Consider the following 20,582-nt stretch of genomic DNA (forward strand, 5'->3'; position numbering starts at 1 on the left):
CGCTCTAGTGGTCTGCGGAGGGAGGGAGAGGTGCTCGTAGGTCCCTGCGAAGCGCTGCTCCCCAAGCGACATTATAAAGTCCTAGATGGGCACACGGGCAGAGCACCCGTTTGCATGACTTCAACAAGAGACCTGCAGAGTCCACGCCACCGATCGCCCTCCAGCTGCTCCTGGTTACTCCCGTGCGCTTGTCTTTGGCTCTTATATCGCTTTCAACCACAACAGCAGGACTGGCGTATCCCTGGTGGCGCAGCGCACTCTCCGGCGCTTCCAGCGCTCGGTTCGGCGGCGCGGCGCGGTGATACAGCCTCTGGCCGTAAGACCAATTAAGACGCAAAACTAAGGTGGGCTCGCCCGGGTCCGGAAAAAGCGCTCGGGGCTGACGGCCCCTCGCGCACCTGCCCCCAGGGCGGAGCTGGGCGGGGCGCGCCGACGCGCAGGTCGCGAGCCCGAACACTGGAGGGGGCTGTGGCTCTCCCGCTGTCCCTGCGGCTCGGGCTGCGCGGCGTCCCTGCTCCCCCCGCCGAGGGGCCGGCCCAGGCCCGGGGAGGGGCGCGGCCGCCTTCACTTCCAGCTCGCCGGCTTCGGAGGTGGCGGGTCCCGCACGAGCGCTGTGCTGCGGGCGCTCGGCTGGGGCGCGGGGCGAGAACGCAGCCACTGCCGGCTTTGCGCCGCTCCTGCCCGCTCGAGCAGCGATCGGCCCGGCGTCGAGGCGGCCATGGCGACCCTGAGCACGCTCCCCACCCGCCCCGCCTGCTCCGCCCTCCCCTCCGCCCCGCGCCACCTTTGATGGCTCGGACCTCGGCCGGCCACCGCCAGCCCTGCTCGCGCGCCCGCGCAGCCGCCGCCCGCGGGTATTAATAGCCGATCGCGCTGCCGCACGCGCAGCCGGAGCCGCCGCGCCCTCTGCAGCCCGGTGCTCGGAGCTGCTGAGCCGGGAGCCGGAGCCGGAGCCGCTGGCGCCGTGGAGGTAGGAGGCGCGCGGGGAACAATGACCGCGGCGGGGCGGGCGGGCGGCAACTTGTGCGAGTCCGGGTGCCCGGAGCTGACCCACCGGGGGCGCGGGTAGAGGTGGGAGAGTGGCCTGTGGGATCCTACTCCGAGGAGGCGGGCGGGATCCGGCTTCCCCTACTAAGGCGGGAGACTCGCCCGCGGGGCCCGGGGCAGCCCCGGCAACAATAGCAGGAGCTCGGGGGCCTCCGCGACGCCCTTTGCACCCTTCTCACCTCCGCGGACTCAGACTGCCCGGCTCTGCGCGTGTACCCGCTTGCCTCCCCCATCCCGCGGCGCCCTTCCCCCCTTTTCCTCCCATCCCACCAGCACCGTGACAGCGCCGGACGCCGTTTCCGGACCTCGGGCCGCAATCTCGGCCCTGGAGGCAGATCGCGGGCGGTGAAGGTGGCCGCTGGCCAGTGCCACCGCGCTGCCGGGTGCCTGCGGCTCACCGACGCGCGGCGCGAGGACCCTGGTGGGTGACAAAGAGGAACACACCCTCTGCCCAAGTTAGATTTTGTCTGTCTTTACCGCCTGTCTTTATGGAAAGTTTTTTCTTTCTTTCTTTCTTTTTTTTTTTTAAATTTAAAGCAAAGGACACAGATTTTTGTGGTGAGCATTTCAAAACGACTTCCGATTGTGGTTTACGATTTAAGTTCCAGAAACTTTAGCTATGCGATTCGGGCAGACGAGAGAGAGATAGACAGATAGAGACAGACAGACACTGTTCCCCATAATGAGCCTGGATTTTGGAGCTCAGCGACTGTTGGGGTCTATGCAGAGTTTCCCCAAAAGGAGGGAGGTGAGGCTTACAAAGAAACGAGGACCTAGGTATCTCATCAGCCCCTCGAGATGTGGAGAGATCGCCTCTCATCTGGAACAGTTTAGTGGTCTCAGCCTGTCTGTCTCTCTGAGCTTTCTAGAGTACCATGGTGGCCTCCGGCTGTTTCATTTTATTATTGTAGTTAATGTCTTGTTAGTTTCCCAGGTTTGACTTGCCCGGTCTGGCCCTCCCCTGTTTCCTTGTTCCCACTGAGCCATGGCTTTTGTGGACCTCCGTCTCTCCTACCCAGCAGGAAGTGCCTTCGAAGAGCCAAACTCCGGTCCAGCATTGGGTTATGTTTAACGTGCGTTGCACGTGGTGACTTGCCAAGCCCATTTCAGAACATCTTCCATCCAGCATTGTCTTGTTTTTCTTATTAAGTCTAAACAGGAGAGGAGGATGAAAAGCCTTTTTGGTCCTGAGAGCTTTGAGAGAGTTGCCTTAAAATTTGCCCTCATTGTTTTTGATCAGGTGGGTCCTTCGGAAGTCTCCTATCTTTGGCTTTCTCCCTCATTCTGTAGCTTTCTTGCTGAGGCTTTGCATTCGCCTTTCTGAAGGATGGGTCTTCTGGGTATGACAGTTTGTGATGATGCACTTCATATGTGGGTTCAGCATCCACATGGCTCACTTTATATTCCTGCAGCATCTTTCTGCAGCAAGGCACCAGATATTGGAGTTACTCCAAGCACAATGAAACATTTGTGTTTTTAGAATGTCTGGCTAATAGATCTGCTTCTGGGTAAAATAAATAGACACATTATTGGCCAGTGGCTGGCTTGGTGGGCAAAGTGTTGGGGAAGATAATGATGCCTTTCCAGCCCAGCACTTCCCAGAATTTCTTGTTTCTTTTATGCTGCGGAAATTTGGAGTACTTGGCGATGATGTAGGCATGCACCCTAGGGTCACAGAATCTATAGTGCCTTGTCATCCCCTGTGAGTTGGGGTGTGGTTTTCATTCAGGAGTTCTGTCCCTCTGGGAATCCTGGAGTGAGATTTATAAATGTGCTATTTCATGTTGATGGTCTCTTCCTGGAATTTATACACTTTAATTCTTTGGGTCATAATAGAATACTAATGCTTCTCCATAGCCAAAATTACCAAAAGGAGACTTAAAAATCCATCTTAGAATATTTTCTTCCAGTTGATGGCAGTTATTTCATAATTATCTTGAGGCAACAAGGAACCCAAGTGAATGTTTCTGTTTTGTTTTCCATGAAAGAAACTGTCCAAGAAAATGGCTTTTTAAAAGGTAAGAATTAAACAGAATATTGAAAGGGTTCATTTTTCCAAAAGGCGGAATTCATTCTCTAATATTCTTGAGCACAGAAAAGTTTAATTTACTTGGAAAATGATATATATATTTATGAAGAGGGTACTTGTGATAAAATCAAAAAAGAAAACCCTTTTCTGTCCTAGAGGAGGTTAGAGAACACTGGAGAAGGACAAGAACCTGGTGTTTACATGCTGAACACTCTTTAGGAAAAATAGGAAAAATGCCATTGTGACGTTAACAGGATGAGGGAAGTTTTATGGATTTGTAGGTACTTGGCTAAGTGCTTTGATAGCATGGTGAATGGGGCATTTTAAACAAACCCTTTGTAATTGCTTTGCTTATTACAGTGAACTGCCTAGTATTTGAGGAATGCACTTTCCCCTCAAACTGATAAGAGAGAGGCACATATAACCCTAAAATACAGTCGCTTGAGCCCTTTCTACTTCAGGTGTGCAGGTATTCCAGGTGTTGGTTACCATTACCTAGGAGGGGAGGAGGTGGGCTTTTAGGTTCCTGTGGCTGCATCTCTTCTATTTTTGGTGCTCTTGCTTGAGAGGAGGGCTCCTCAAGCCTAGCTATTGAATGGAAAGTGGTGGGTCAATTTTTTTCTTGCTTTCTAGTGGTTAAAGTTTCTGCTGTGGCCTCTGTTTCTACCAGGTTACTGCGTTAACCACTCCCACATGTCCAGGAAGATCAAAGCCCAACAGTTTCTGTTCATATAACCCGAAATACTGATTTCACCAGGCCTTTTATGCCAAATGCAACCGTTGTTTTTAATCAAGAAGCCCCTAGAAAGTATTAATTTTAAAGTGGAGGAACTGGCTTTTTATAGGCTGCCCTTGTCCTGGTTTAAGTCAGTTAAAAATATTTTGCCAAGTGGCTACTTTGAGCAAAAATGAGCAATTAGTACATCTGAAGTGCAGTGCCCTAAGTTTTTGATACTTGTAAAATAAAGCCAGGGACCGTCAAATACAATGTGACTTAAAGTAAGTACATGCTGTAAACTTAGCTCATAACCGCAAGCTTTCTTATTTTGATGTGGATGAAAATCTTGCAGACAAACTGCAAGATTGGCAATTAAATTAATGTGAGAATTCATCATTTACACTGAATTAATTTCATGTGTAAAATTGTCATATTTGTGCATATATTTTCAAACAAAAGAACCACAGGCCAAACTGGATTTCCTTAATATCTATTACAATGACATTCCTTATCACAGGAGTAACTTCACTTTACATGTAGACTTTGGCTTTCATAAAGGTATCTTATAAGAGAAGACTTATAAATCCAGTATTATGATGACTTTCATTTTTTTGTTCTTATCCTCTTAATTTAGGATCCAATATCGTCCTGGCACATAGCAAATCCTTGGTAAATATATGTTGAGTGCATAAATAAACCTAGTTTTTGATGTCTTTTCAAATCTTTAAGGTTTTTAAGGGAAGTTTGATATTAGCATTGTTAGTTTGCTGTTCTGGGAATTTGAAAATTCAATTTTTAATTTTGTTTAATTTTAATTAAAAAATTTAAACTATCTTTTAAAGCTAGGTAATATTGTAAAAAGATATAGGTTTGTTTAAAAAAATCAGACAATGAAAGCATAGAAGAAATTAAAACTTAGCTGAAATCCTACCACCTACCACCCAGTCTTACCATTAATATTTTGGTGCCTGTTTTCTATATCCTCATTTCTTAGCCTCTTTCACATTGGACAGTTATTGTTGTTTCAGGTAGTTCTTCTCTGTGTAGATTTGATGCGCTCACCATGCCTTCTTATACATTGAAACTTGCTTCTGTGATAATTTTCCTTCTTCCTGAGAGATATATTTTAAATTTCATTAATGAGCATCTCTTGGTGGTAACCTCAGTTTTTGTGTGCCTTTAAATATCTGTTATTGAATGATAGATTACCTGAGTGTGCAATTCTGGATTATTGTTCCTGTGTCAATCAACTGTCTTTTGGCTCCATTGTTGTTGCTGCCATGTAGGATGTCAGGCTAATTGTTTTTTGTAAATAGTCTGTCTTTTCTCTACAGCTGCTTTTTAAGATCCTTTGGAGTTCAGCAGTTTCAATATGTCTGAGTATAATTTCTTTTCTCCTTTACTTTTATTCCTCTCCTCTCCTCTTTTTACCTCTACCCCTTCCTCTCTCTCTACACGCACTTCCTGTCGTCTTATCCTGCCATCTCCTCTCCAGAGTGTACGGTTTTACATTCTCACCGGTAATGTATGAGCGTTCCCAGTTACTGTAATCCTCACTAACACTTGCAATTGTGTCTTTTTCGTTTTAGCCATTCTGCTGGGTGTGTAGTTGTGTCTCATTGTGGTTTAATTTTATATTTCCTTAATGATAGCTTTTCATGTGCTTATTGAGCATTCGTAAGTCATCTTTGGTTAAGTGCCTATTAAATCTTTTGTCTTAATTATTTTTTGTCTGATTGTTTTATATAACTTTTGAGTATAATCAACATGCAATAAACTGCACATATTTAATGTTATCTTATGTTATAGTTGCAGGAGTTCTTTATATATTCCGGAATCAAGTTCTTTGTAAGGTCTGTGAATTGTGAATATTCTCACCCAGTCTTTTTCTTTTTTTTTTTTTTAACCTTTTCATTTTTTAATGGTGTCTTCTGAAGGGCAAAAGTTATTATTAAAACGATGTACATGATCTAATTATTGAACTTATTAAAGATCAGGGAATTTATTCAACTTTGGAAAAAATAACACTATTGTATTTAAGGCATCGACTAGTATTGCTCTGTACAAGAGGTCAGACTCCATTTACTTGAGGGTGATGGAGCAGTTTTGTTTTTTCCTAACTATGTCATATGTCCTCAGTTCTAAGATTGAGTTAAAAGACAGAAAAAGAAGAAAAAGAAAGAAAAACCTTGCTTACTTTGAAAGTTTTAGAAAATAGGTGTTGCAGCTTATGATCAAATAACTAGATTTCTAAAATTTTAAATTTTATTCTTTAGCACACAGAAGGACTATAGGAAAGAAATATTTTAAAAATAAAAAAGTCTAAAAAGAGGTCAAGGTGGCACAGTAGGTGGTTGTAAAAAGCTTTAGAGTTCATTTATTTTGGCAGGAATTAAATCTTATTATCTTTGTATTCTCATTTTCTGAACCAAATAACAAACATTGTCAGGTCAAAAAGTATGTTTTCCTAATTTTTTTCTCCTACCCACAGAAGGTAAATAAATATTGGTTAATTTGGATTAAAATTTGTGTAATGGAAACCCTGTGCATTTTAGAATATGGAAGTTAGAGGACGGTATCAGAGGTAACAAGAGTTGGGAGCACAGGCATTGAAAGTGGACAGATCTGCCCTTCTGCATTGTTCATCTTTGGGATGTTGGGCGAATTATTGGTGCTCTTTTCCTAAAACCTCAAGGGAACCTTTAAGAGTGCATTTATCTTCTAGTGCTATTAGAATGTCTTACTAACAGCAGTTTAAGCCATCAAGCGTTTAGTTGCTTCAGGTAATAAGAAGGGGCTCCCAGCTGGGTGCCTCAGCTCACAGTAGCATCACAGACCCAGGTTCTTTCAAGGACCCGGGTTCTTTCTGTCTTTTTACCCTGGCATTCCCAGCATATTGCTTTTTGTACTTGGACCTGTTGCCTACTGGTTAGTAAGACTCCTGCAGCCTAAAAAGCTAATGGCTACTGCAGCTCCAGGATTCATATTTTCACACATTTAGTGTTGTCTGGTCAATCACTGCACAGTGATTGAGGAAAATTTGTCATTGAGGAAAATCCTTCCCAGAATCCTCCAGCATCTGAGAGGTCTTTGAAAGGGGTTCTGGGGAATGCTTCTGTGCTCTTAAAGAGAGACCCAAAGTCTAGATTTGTTGTGATGTCTGGAGACACAGCAGCCATGCTGTGACTAGCCTTGGGACCAAGACAAAGAGGATGATGGAGCTGAAAGAGGGAACCAGAGTCCTCGTGGACATCATTGATTCTGACTTTCCTGCACCTGGAGCTTAGTATATCAAATAATAGTAAATTTAGTATACTAAATAGTACGACTCTGGACTTAGTATGCTAAACAGTAAATTTACTTACTTTCTAATTCTTTTATTGCCATCCTAAGCATCCTGACTAGAAGATACATTTATTGGAAGACTTTATTTTTCATCTGCCATTCAACATTACCTATAAGAAAATGGGTTTCTACCTGTTAATTATGTAGCAAGTGACTTAGTGATCATATCAAATCACTGTGAGAGATGAACTATTTTTAAGGCCTTTAGATAGTTGATAATGTGTATAAATCTTGCAGCTAAGTCAACATGAATTTTGCCTCTCCTTTTGAGGTGGCTGTGGAGGACATCTGCTTGGAATTGATCATGTGGTGGTTTGGATTATGGGACATACTCGAGAGTGGTATTTCATTTCTTTTAAGAGAAAATGATGGCAGCATTTGCCATTTCTGTCAGCCTAGAATGGCATTTATCTACACATTTAATATTGCTTAGGAGATGTGGGAGGATATTATTATTCAAAGATTAATGTCTTCCTTCATAATCCTACCTGAGCTTTTGTTTCTCTGGTATCAGATCTTACTGGGGGCCAATGTTACTAGTGGAGTGAGCTGCTTGGAAATGTCAGGATTTGGGTAAACCAGAAGTGTACCAAATTAAAAAATTAGATATTTGTGACTCTGTAAAGAAAAGTTAAATGATTTAATAATAACCTTAATATCAATCCAAACAAATAAATGGAACATAAAATATCCAGGTGAACAAATTGCAGAATATAGAGCAACAATATTTCTATTTATTTTTATTTAATGATATAACTTTAAAAAAGAAATCTGAGTGTTCCATCCCTATTACTGTCACGATAGCCAGCTCTCCAGGGTAATTTGCATTTTCACTGCTGTTTTATTTTTAGTTCAGTTTATGTAAGGGCCTATCAGGTCTACAGGTATTTATTGAACATCTATGTTGAATATACTAGTTACTGTTGGTGTCACAAAAATAGGGCTCAATCCCTGTGCTCAGAGTATACCATCCAGGCCGAATGGGAGAAGTATCTACATAATTATAAGAAAAGGTGGAATATGATGAGCTTTGCAAAAGGTACCAGAAATGGTGGAAATGTTCAGGATGGTAAGACATTGGATTCTGGTTGGACGCTATAGCATTTGAGTTGAGCTTTGAAGAAAGAAGTACGTTTTTTTTTTTTGCTTGTTTATTTTAGTGTTTACTTTGTAGTGTGTTTATTGTAATAGTATTAGAAAAGTGTTCACATATAAAACAAAGTCGAAATCCCTTGGAATCCTGTAATTCAGAGATTATAGAAATTAAAATTTGGTTTATTTCCATTTGACTTTGGCATATTTGTTATATTCCCAATATTTTCTCCTATATATACAAATATACATTTTTTAAGAATTGGGAGAATGATACATGCACATCGAGAAACCACTTTTCCCCCTTAATACTAAATTTTTCCATACTGTTTTTTTTGAAATGAAAATGTTTAATGGCTATGTGATATTCCATTATATGGTTCTATATTACATATTTAACATTGCCCTTTTTGGTCATTTTTGTGCTTGCAGTATTTTGCTGCAGTGATCATCTGTACATAAATCTGTGGAGGGAAGGTCTCTAGGTCTCTTCTTCCAAGAGATGGAAGCCCAGCTTGAGCCATAGGAAGCAGAATAGACGAATTTCTTAGTTCTCAATACCAATTGCAGAATGGCAGAACAAGATCTGGGCCCAGGCACAGAGACCTGGATCCAAAGAGTCACACCCCTGTGTGGTTTCCCTCCCAGTGTCCATTCTCTGCCAGCCAAAGCTGCACATTGGCTTTATTCTTCTGGTTATCTTCTCCACCAGCATTTTGGATGGGCCAGTTTGATAGAGGTGATAGGGTGGTGGTGGCGGGGGTAGGGGTGGTCCTCTCCTGCACACTGCTGGAAGTATAGCATCCGTGGCTTTTGCCTTTAAATTCAGGCTGCTCCAGTCATCCTGGCAATTAATCACACCATCACGCATTTTCAGTTCCCCTGGAAAAAGCATTCATGCAGCACCTGCTATGAATGAAAATCACCTAGTGGAGTTCGAACCCCCTATCTTGACCCACCAGGGAAGGACTCCTGTTTAGGCCCGATGAAGGACCGCTCTTGCATTGGGGTGTGTGTGTGTTGGTGGGTGTATAGGGCGTGGGGAGGATGAGATCGTGTCCAGACAACAGTAGCCTTTCCAGATGGATAGGATTGATAGGCATAAATAGAGGGAAAAATACTTTCCTGGAGAAGGATCATTAGGGAAGGCAAAGGCAGAAATACAAAGGAAAGGCCTCGGTCCCACCACCTCCCGGGGCTGTGCTGGAGCTCAACAAGTTCATGATCAAATCAGTGTTGATGTCTATGTGCCGAAAGCAGTGGTTCTAACCTAATGATCCCTTGTGAGGGGTGTCATAAGTAATTTGTCACCCGTTAGATATTATCCCCATGCCACATGCTCTCACCTGTACTCATATATGCTTTCCAGAGTGGGAGAAGCAGGTAGAGTATGAGCTTGCCCAGTGTGAGTTCATAGCATAGTTGGCCTATATCTGAAGGTTGAGAAAGGCCCGAAGTAGGGCAGGAGTCCAGCAGATAGGCTGGAATGGGTGGTGTACCTGCTGCTCTCTTTTCTTCTATAAAGCATTTTTACTTGCCTTTTTTTTTCTCTGTTGTTGGTCAGAAGCACTTAGCGAGCAAAGGTGTTAGTTCCTTGTAGCCCTAATCAATCCTCAGCAAATAAAATCTTTTCTTGACAATTACATATGTTGAGAGGGAAGATACCCCAGATGGCACAGTCAAGTCTTGCTCATTTTTCAAAGACCCAATTAAAGCAGTGTCTATTTTTAAATTCCATCGACACATCTTTGAGGTAATATACATAAGCACTTGGGAAGCTCATAGACAGTGCTGAGGAAATATGGCAGTGAGGCCAGTGGGCATAACTGACTGATTTCATACTTACGGTATCCTGCATGGTCAGTTACTCCCTGATGTATGCATTTTGCCTCTTCCACCAGATTTAGTTTCTGGAGGTCAGGGGCCATGTCTTAAACTTCTATTATTGTATCTTCCAGGTACTTAAAAAGAGCCCTTTTTGATGGATTAATGAAAGTGTTATCATAGGATCGAGGGCAGCTGGAAAATCATAACTCATTGAATTCTCAGTGTCTTCACAAAGAAAGTATACGACCGATCTTACTATTAACAAAAATCTGTAGAGCACTTTTCTTATGGTGGGCAGTATACTTGACATTCACATCAGTGAACTAAACAGATCAAAAAATCCTTGTTTTCAAGGGGAGTATATATATATATGTATATACATATATATGTATACTTGTATATATATATACACACACATATATATACTTTTTTATATATATATATATACACACACACACACACACACACACATATATATATATAGTCTAAATTGAGACACTTTTGATACTGAAAGGAGGTGCTAACTGCATGGGGTGCCGGAATAAGAGGTGTCTAAATGGATGGTCACCGTGATGCTCGTAGAGTGCCCCACAGTTGGGGTGCAGTGCTGATTTTTCCCTGAGGCTGTCAGATTCCTTTGTGACGGTCTGGGCACAGATATAGCTAATCTCCTGTGTCTTCAGAGATCAACCCCACCATTCACTCTCCTAGCAAATGTTTATTGAGAACCTGTGCAGTTATATCTATGTTTCTCCTAAAATACATTTTGCTCCCAGGCAAGACCCTCTACAGCTGTAAAGGAAAATAACAAATGGCAATTGTCTGAAAGGAGGTAGACTCCTGAGATACAAATCACAGATTCTAAATAACTTGGCTTGTAAAAGGCTTTGTGATAAGCATTTTTTAAAGATTTGGAAATCAAGAGGGCTGTAGGCCCTGAAGGTAGTTTAACAAAGGGTTATATTTCTTCTTAAAGGAAAAAGGAATTGTAATTGTATGTTTATTTTTGAAAAATTAGTGTAGAATAAAAGTGACTTTTTTTGGTGTACACTTTTATGAATTTTTCAACATGCACAGACAGATTCATGTGACCAACAACACCATCAGGATATGGAACATTTCAACCAGCTCAAAAAATTCTTGTATGTTGTCCTTTTGTGTCACCCTTGCCTCTCCCCTCTCTTCTCCCCTCCCCCAACCCGTTAACCACTGATCTTTGCTCTGTCACTGTTTGAGCTTTTCCAGATGTCAGATAAATCGAGTCACAGGGTATGTAACCTTTTGAGACTGGCTTCTTTTACTTAGCAGAATGTCTGAGTTTCTTCTAAGTTGTTGCAAGTATCAATAGTTCTTTCACTTCTGTTGCTGAGTAATAGCCATTGTGTGGACATAACCACAATTTGCTTAACCATTCATGTCCTTTTTGAAGGATATTAGAGTTGTTTCCAGTTTGGGGCAATTATGAATAGAGTGGCTATAAATGTACAGTTGCTATAACCTTTCATGTAAAGGTTTTGATGTGGACAAGTAACCACAGAACCAGCTCAAACTTGTCCTATGCTATTTCTGACAAGATCTGGAACCAAAGTTTATGAAGTTAACACTTGTAGACCTTTAACTGCTCCCCCGACAGAATCATAGAACCAAGATATGACCAGAACCTGAGCACCAGAACCCTTTCCAGAATCGAGAGGTCCACTGTCCAGAAACATCTGGTGCTGAAACCCTTAAACCTGCCCTGAACCCTGGATTGGGGAGACAGATTTGAGCCTTGCCTCCTGTCTCTTTGCCAGTCAACTCGCAAATAAAAGCTTATTCTTTTCTTAAAAGTCAATGTCATAGTAGTACTGACTTCTGTGTGTGTCAGGCAGCAAGCCCTTGCTTCATAACTGACGTAGTTAGGATTTCTCAGGGGCAAGTACCCTGAAGTGGAATCTTCATCAGCATTTGATTGTCCATGATTTTATTTTAGCCTTTTTAATAGGTATGTAGTGGTTTCTCAGCATGGTTATGTTTGTTTCTTTTTTAAACAAAATATTCAATGAAAACACCTCTACAAGAAGCTTAACCAAAGACATGACTAAATAGTATCCTGGACTATCTAGCAGAGGCATACCGAGCTCTGTTAGCTCTCTGTTTTTTGAAAGGGTAGATCAAAAAGAACAATTGTGTATATAAAATCTGAGGCCTAGAATGTAACAATACCAGCAAGAAATAGATGTAAATAAGATGTCAGTCATAAGGTGCTTATCTCAGAGATACTATCAGATACTACATACCTGATATGGTATGTAGTATACTGTAACTGTTTTGTTAATTCTCTATATGAATATACAGTGATAACAATTAAAAGGTAAAATTATAGAAGTAACTGAAAGGCAGTGTAGTTATGGAGAAAAGGACACAGGCAGGCTTCAGGGCATGTATTACATCTCTTTACTGCTGCATGACAGATTACTCCCAAATTTAGTGACTTTAACACATTAGTAAATATTTATTGTCTTTCCCCTTTCTGAGTTAGGACTTTGCAAGTGGCCTAGATGGGCAGTTCTGGCTCAAATGTTTGCAGTAAAAATGTCATCTGGGGCTGTGTAACCTGCTTCCAAGGAATCTGTAGGATCTTGAGCGTTCTCACAACATGACAGCTAGCTTTGTCCAGAGGGATTTATGAGGAGGGCAAGGTAGAAACTGCCGTGACTTTTGTGACCTAGGCCTGGCAGTCATACACGGTCACTTCTACAGTATTCTTGGTCACACAGGCCAGCCATGATTCAGGGAGAAAGGACCACACCAAGGTGTGGATGCCAGCAGGCAAGAGTCTCTGGAGACCGTCTTGACAGCTGGCTCCCACAGGCCCTGAGGGACCTGTGTTCACATCCTGGCTTTGCCAGTCAAAAGTTGCAAGGGCTAGAGCAAGGCATTCATTTCTGAGTCCCAGTTTCCTCTCATATTTGAAAAATGGAGACATTAATACCTTTTGAGTAGTACTTTTCGAGATACAAATAAAATCACAGATTCTAAATAAGTTGCCTGTAAAGTCTTGGTTATCAGTATTTTTTAAGATTTGGAATTTTGGGAATTTAAATTTTCTTTTGGGAATTGAAGATAATATATAAAAAGGGACTGTCTGGCAATTTATCAAAAGCTCATGATATGGTAGGAGTTATTTGTATTATTAAACCATAAAGCTATGAATCTTAACTGTGCAGAGCATATCAAAAAAGACAAACATTAAGTAATAATAACATTATTTTTTAGCAAAGGTGTTGGTCACAGCTTCTTTCAATTTTAGATTCTCTGTATGTGTGTGTGTGCGTGTGTGTGTATGTGTAATTTTTTGCTTTCCTGAAAGTGGAGTTCCAATTATTGTAAATTAATAAAGAACAAATTCCTGAATCTTGTTCTCAGGTCTTTATTTTAATAACCCTGCAAATAAGAAATAGTGTTATTTCAGGTCTGCTGTATTGTGTCAGAGGGACTCTGAGAGACATTGTTCGTGAATTTAGGGATGTCTGGAGAGTTGGAATAAAGGATCCGTCCACTGCATCATCGCCTCTTTTTAGAGTTTTTAGAAAATGCTTGCTTGAAAAAGTAATTATAAAATACACAAATCAGCACCTTTCAACTGGAATAGTGTAGAAAGCTTTTCTTTTTGAAGCGATCGTGATGTGGGATAAATGTAACTCTAGCTGTTAAATTGTAACTGAAAAGAAGGGTGGCTGAAAGAAATCTGGCATCTTCACCCCATTTTCTTTCTGTGCCTCCTTTATTTCACCCTTCCCCAACCTGCCCCCACCGCCATGCTGACCTACGTGTGTCCCTAAAACGAGCCACAGGAGCCCTCCTCTCACTCCCTCCATTTCTACACCTGCCGCCTCCTCTGCTGAGAATGCAAGGGCTTTCCACCCATTTCTCAGCTCTAGCGCCCACCAGGCCCTGCCCACCTCCTTCCAGGGGCCTTTCCTAGGGCTGAGGTCTACTCCTGTGTGCTGAGCTGGACCTTCGTGTTTCTACTGGTGTGTTTTCCTTTCCTTGCTTTTTTTATTTATTTGAGTACTGACTTTTATTGAGCACTTGTAAGTCCCAGGCCGAATTCTAGGTGTTTAATGTGTACAGATTTATTTAATTCATCCCAACTGCCCTGACTTTTAATCCCAATTTTATATTAGAGGAAACTGAGGCACAGAAATGTTAAATGATTTGCCTGAGGTCACACAGCTTATAATTGGCAGAATCAGGGAAGAAGCTCAGAAAGTCTTTCCCCACTCACCGAGAGCAAGTTCTTAAGTATTTTACACCTCTGCATTCCCAGTGCCTGGCAAAGTGCCCTGAAAACAGTAGGTGCTCAATAAATATTTGTTAGAGCTAAACTCTCTTAAGAGGTAAACTTTGTCACAAGTCATTTCTTTGTAAAATGTAGTCTCACTTTGGCCTTCTACAGCATGATGAGGGTATGACTTTAATGCTATTCATTGTCTTGTGTCTGGGGGTCGCCTGCCTCTTGTGATTATACTCTTGTTTTGCTACTTAAGAGATGAGCACATATGTTTAAAATTAAAATATATCTATGTAAGATATATATTTATGTGCATTGAGAAAACGTTTTTACCCATGGTTTTCTTTAGATAAGACTAATGCGAGTGTTTTTTATTTCTTGAACTTTTTTGTTTTTTCTAAATTTCCCCTAATGAATTTTTATTGCTTTTGTAATTAGCCAGCCACGTTATTTAAAATGACAAAGTAAACTATTTTTCAGACATAGAAGAAAAGGAAAACCTTTTAAGATTTTTTTCCCTAGAGATTATTAAGCCTGATATGTATAAACAGTCATGTGAGACATAATTTGAACATTGCAGATCTTTTCCTGCCATATTATTGAAACTATCTACTAGAAGACCATTTTCTTTTTCCTGGTGTTTCCAAGGCACATAACAAAGGAATATAGATGCTCCTGACACTTGGGTGAGAGAGAGGCAGATGATTATCTTCTAAGGGAGATGATTATCAAAAGGTATTTCTTTATTCTGGTTTAGAAGTTCAAGGTTGCCTGAGGTCTGTAGTCCAGATCAGTGGGGTGCTTTTGTTTCAGAGATAGAATGACTCATAAGCATGAATTCGTAAGCATTACTACCATTTGAGAATAGTAATTTCAAGGTCATGTAAATAAATCCTAGAGTCAGCATGATCAGCTCCAAAGTTGGTAGTAAGGCTCAATGGCTGCTACGGGGAAGCAGCCATGGGGGAACGGTCGCTTCTCCCAGGCTTGTGTGTAAATTAGCAAAAACTGCAGGGGATAAACTGTCCAGGTGGTTTGATTCCTTTTATTTAAAAAATTACCATGCTTCACTGTGGAAGGAAAATGCTGAGAATCACAGGTTTGGGCTTCTAGTCGTGCCATGCTGCTGGGGCATCACCTGCCTGTTCACCTTGAGGAGCTAACCAGGGTGGCCATCATTTCTGTTTTCCAGTCCCCACTTGCTTTAACTCCCCCAGCGTTATTCAGCGCTAGGAATGGCCGTCATTTCTGAAGACCGAAGAGATGATAAGAAAAATCTGTCTTTAGGGCGATGGTATGGAAAATCTAATAACTCATCCAAACCATCTGAAAATTGCTTGAAAGTCAACCGAGTGAACTAGGCAGGCAAACAGCACATAGAACACATGGTCTGGCTTCTCCTTGGAATCGGGCTATCTGGTGTGAACTTCCAGCTGGCTTCATGCTAGGTGCTGTGCTAGAGAGTGTAGTTGGCACCCTGCCTATTTTTTTAATTTGATCATTTAGTCAGTGAGGAAGGTAGTATCTCCATTTTACAGAAGAGGAAACTGAGACTTAGATTATTGGGTAACGTGTCCAAGATCACACAGCTAATAAGTGAAATCAGGTTTTTCTAAAGTTTACTCTCTTTTTTTTAGGCAAGGCAACCCTTGACCACACAGATTGCAAGGACCTTGTCAGTTTACAGTCCCTTATTTTTTAAGCCTACAGCACCTGGTCTTTCTAGGTGGTCTCCTGTCCAAATACTAACCAGGCCCAACCCTGCTTAGCTTCCAAGATCAGACGGGGTCGGGCTTGTGCAGGGTAGCATGGCCGTAGGCTCTTCTTTGTGGCTCGGTTTGGGGTCTTTTTACTGGAGCATGCTGGAATGAGGATGTGGTGAGATTGATCCTGCAAGTTCAGGGTCACAGCCCATCTTTATTTAAAAATTGTGTTAATTTGTCTATCATGAATTTTTTTACTTGATTAAAAAATATTCATTAAAAATTAATTATAGAGCGTTTGATGCCTCTTTAAATTTTGTACCCAAAGTAAGTGCCTCACCTGCCTCACCTTAGTCCTAAGTAGCAAGCAGTTCTGCTCTCAGAATGCTGGCAGCTTAATCAGCCAACGGAGGATTCCATCATTGTTTTCAGCACTGGGATACTGTTTTTTCCCCCTTTGTGGCATTTTGGGGGATGAATCAGTCTTAAAGACACGTGTTACCTTGGCTTTACCTCTGAAGACACTGCCCTGCCTCTGATAGACACAGCTGTCGGTACCATAGGTTACTCGGAGCAGTTTGGTTTTGAGAAGCTGAAGCCCAGGTCAGATGAAGACCTACCTGTCAGTCACTGTAGCCAGGAAGCTGGGTTTTCTGTAGCTTGGTATTAATACTTTGGGGTGGGCAGTAGTGGGAGGGAGTTCTCTTTTTTAATCGAAGCCACATAATAAAAGAGCTGTGAAATGAGGCTTTGTCCAAATGCTGATGCCTGCTCTCTGGTAGGGAGATGCTGTTGGTCATTGGCCTGATGACAGGCCAGCGGAGCGCAAGGCGGCAGCGTGGGCCAGCCTGGTGCAGGGCAATGGCTGGCTGGCCCTCCCCTGCGCTGCTTGCAGAATGGCTTGGGTAGCCTGGGTGTCCTAAAGAGATAACAAGTCTAGCCTAATGTATTTTATGTTTGAATTGGCTGTGTTTAACCGAGTCTTTAAAAAAAATTAAGCATTTAAAAATAACATTATTTATTTTTGTGTGTCTTTTTAATTGCAAAAATAATAGAGTCATCATAGAAACTTTGAAAGGTGAAGACAAGTAGTCAGGCAACACATACTCAGGTTGCTTTCTTCTTCATATTTGCCTGTATAGTTTTTCTTTTCCTTAATTAAAACAAATCGACTTTATTTTTTTATAGCCGTTTTAGATTCACGGCAAAATGGATTAGAAAGTACAGAGGGCTCCCATATGTCCTCTGCCCTCCCTCATCATCAACATCCAGCATGTTAAATTTTTAGATTTTTTTACAATGTTTAATTTTTTCCAAGTTTATAGTATATTATACATATGTTTTGTGAATTTCTCCCCTCCTTAATCTTGCTTTAGTAATCCTTAAATTAATGTGATTAAGGCCAAAGCTCTCCTGAGGTCATTTCCTGTTGACCTTTCCTCAGAGGAATGCGGCTGAGCTCACAGTAGGGAGGGGTGGTCCCCAGATGACTTGCTTTTTGAATATTTATCATGTGGAGATTTCCCAGAATGTGCTTAGAAGTATTTAGGAGCTAAGAAAACTCCTCCCGCCCTGTCTCTCTCTTTTATCACTGGATTTTTTTTCTCAATGGCATTTGGGGGAGGGGTTTTGGGATCCATTTTCTATTAGAAGTGTTCAGCCTTCTTCACGAGTTAGAAAATAGAATTGTAGTAGGAGTGTTTCCAGAACAGTCTTGAGTGTTAAAGGAAACACCTAATTCTGATGGATGCTTCTGGCAGTTAAAACTGTGGGGCGTGCCTGTTTGCCAGCTTGAGGGCTACGAAGTGGTGCAGAATTTCCAAGGAAGCGGGTGAACGAGAATTGGGAATATGTCTGCTTTCTCAGTGCTGTGTTGCTGGAAAAAATCACCTTGCCCTTCTGTACCTGCAGATGCTGGTTTATTTTGTTCACTCTATAGCTACTGCTAGCACAGGCCAGGGCCCATTGTCGGTGGTCATTAAATCTTTGATGAATGAAGGAAAATGAGACCCCTCCTTTGGGGGGTTCATGTTGGTAAAATTACCTTGAACCTTTCCAACCTCAGCTGACCTTCTCACCAGCAGTTTCACCCCCTTGGTCTGTAAAAGCCTTGAATTTATTGTCACACACTGATGGCAAATCCAAACTTATGCATCACCCTCTCCCTCAGACACTCTTCCTTTACTTTAGAGTACCTGTCCTTTAGCTTCTGGAGTTCATTTTCAGCCTCTCTCAGTATAGGCCCGGTTAGCCTCTCTTAACATTGGAGATTCTTTAACAGTGTTCTGTGAATGGCTGGGGCGCCTTGCAAATCAGGAGCTTCAAAATCGTAAAAACAAAACACCCAGTTAGAGGGGGAAAAGTCTTGTTTGGGGGCCACGATATCCTATATTGTTGGCCTGTAACTTAAACCTAACATGGGCTTTTCTAATACTTCTCATTACTCCTCTTTAACTGAACTCTGAGTAAATGACTGGATTGCTTGAGTCTATGAGTAATGTTGTTGGCACCAACTCCAGTAAATAGTCTTATTTTAGTGGACAGTATGCCTAATAGCATTAAGGGGGAGGGGAGGGAAAGAAAGGACCAGGAAATTGACATATGGATATTCCGCCTCCATTAACATTTGTTGGTTTGATGGCCACCTTGTGAAGGCGTGCCATTTGTTTAAACCATACAGAAGTTGGCTGAACATCTGGATTCTGTTTACCTGACAACCACTGAGCAGTTTCAGGGACTCTTGTTTTGAGAATGGGGCAAAGAGCACATTAATTTGAGACCAAAAGAGCCAGAAAGTCTGGGGTGTTCTTGGTGGGTTTATGTTGAAGTCAAAATCTCTTGATTCTTCCCGATTGAATTTCTGGACTCTTGATTTGTATTTGGTTACACAGCAAAGGGGCACATCTGTGATCTTCGCTTTATATGCATTTTTACCAACTGCTATGAATCCAGTGGAGGCATTATGAATCAGTTAGAGAGTGTAGATATTTTTCAAAATATGAAACAAGCTCATATTCTTAATTGTTTTAAGAATTATATTGTATTCTTCATTGCTATTGTAGCTTCCTCCTCTGTTGTCTAATGTGTATTTTTGTGTGAGAAGGGAGTCTGCCTCTGTCTCTCTGAAATATAGCCAGTCTGTTGGGCCAAAATGTTCAGCAGTTACAGTTGTCCAAAGTGAGTAATATTATTCTTCTTTTAATCTTATCATTTATGTCCAAAATACTATGATGTTTAAGTTTGATTTAAATTTCTACTTCTGAGTTTTTTTTCTTTTAAATTTGTGTTATTTATCTTTTTTAAAATTTAAACTGTACTGCAACTTGGCACATTATGGTGATATGAAAGGAGATGAAATATTTTTTGAGAAACATCAGTGCTTTAAGATGAATTGTAACTACTGAAGTCTTAATAGATGTTGTGAACATGCCACTCCACAGTTGGACCAACATACCTTGGTTTTAAACACCACTAATTCAGAGTTCAAGGCTGTTTACTTTGTTTGACTGAAGTTTGTTTTAACACAATGCTTTGGGAACAAGGTTTGTTAAGCAAATAGTGAAAATAAAGTCATATGGGAAAAATTATTCTCTTTAAGAGATTTTTCCAATACTTTGGAAAGAATCATTCATGATTCTACGTAGACAACATAAATAGTAGCATATATTATATACTGTGTTGTATCGTTCTCTTCACTTAATACACCCTGAAGATTGTTCTGTGTGAGTAAATAAAGATCTCCCTCATCTTTTTTATTGGGACATAATATTCCATTTTATAGGGGTATCTTTAATTGTTTGTAAAGTTATCCCTGTTGATAGACATTTAGGTTGTTTTGAATATTTTGCTGTTATAAATAATGCTGCAGTGAAGATTCTTGTTGTCTCTTTGTGTGTATATCCGAAATATAAATTCTAGATCTGTGGTCAAAGGGTATGTTTGCTTTTAATGTCGATAGATACCACCATATTGTCCTCTAAAAGTTTATACTCATTTTTTTTTTTTTAACCAACTCTTATGTAGTGCTTACTTTGTACTGGAAACTATTTCAGATGATTTACAAATATTAACTAATTTAATCCTCAGAGCAGCCCTTAGAGGTACTATCATTATCACAGCTTTATATGTGAGAAAATTGAGGCACTAGGCATGATGTAAGCTGCCCGAGGGCCACATCCGGTAAGTGGCAGTTTGAATCTTAATCACATGCTAAACTGCCTGTTAGTTTTCATCTTTCTAAATCTGATAGTCAGTTTTTCTTAATTGTCATTGCGCATTTTTCTTCTTACTGGTTGAGGTTGGACATACTTTCAGTGTTGGCAAGCCATGTGGATTTTCTTGGCTTTATGTCTACTACCTGTTCCTGTCTTTTGCTCATTTTTCTATTAGGTCGTAATTAAGTAAATATTAAGTTAATATTTTTCTTATTGATTTGTAGGTGTTCCTTTGCATATGGAGAAAATTACCTCTTCCTCAGATGTATTGCAAATGCTTTGTCCTACTCTGTACTTTGCTTTTTAGCTTTGTACTTTATCATCAGTGTTT

At 41.2% G+C, this 20,582-nt stretch overlaps 1 protein-coding gene and 1 pseudogene across 2 annotated transcripts in view; one reads left to right on the top strand and one right to left on the bottom strand.

Moving 5' to 3' along the window:
- The first annotated feature begins 845 nt into the window (after nt 1-845).
- FARP1 (FERM, ARH/RhoGEF and pleckstrin domain protein 1) overlaps nt 846-20,582 on the top strand; it is a 268,128-nt gene continuing 248,391 nt past the window's right edge. For both annotated transcript variants that reach the window (XM_039849165.1, XM_039849167.1), the window contains exon 1: nt 846-970. The gene's annotated coding sequence lies outside the window, so the exon portion shown is untranslated. The remainder of the gene's footprint in view (nt 971-20,582) is intronic.
- Nucleotides 16,036-16,154, bottom strand: LOC120591847 (uncharacterized; annotated as a pseudogene).

The sequence above is a fragment of the Pteropus medius genome, unplaced genomic scaffold, assembly GCF_902729225.1.
Source record: "Pteropus medius unplaced genomic scaffold, Ma_sr-lr_union100, whole genome shotgun sequence".
Classification (NCBI taxonomy): Eukaryota; Metazoa; Chordata; class Mammalia; order Chiroptera; family Pteropodidae; genus Pteropus; species Pteropus medius.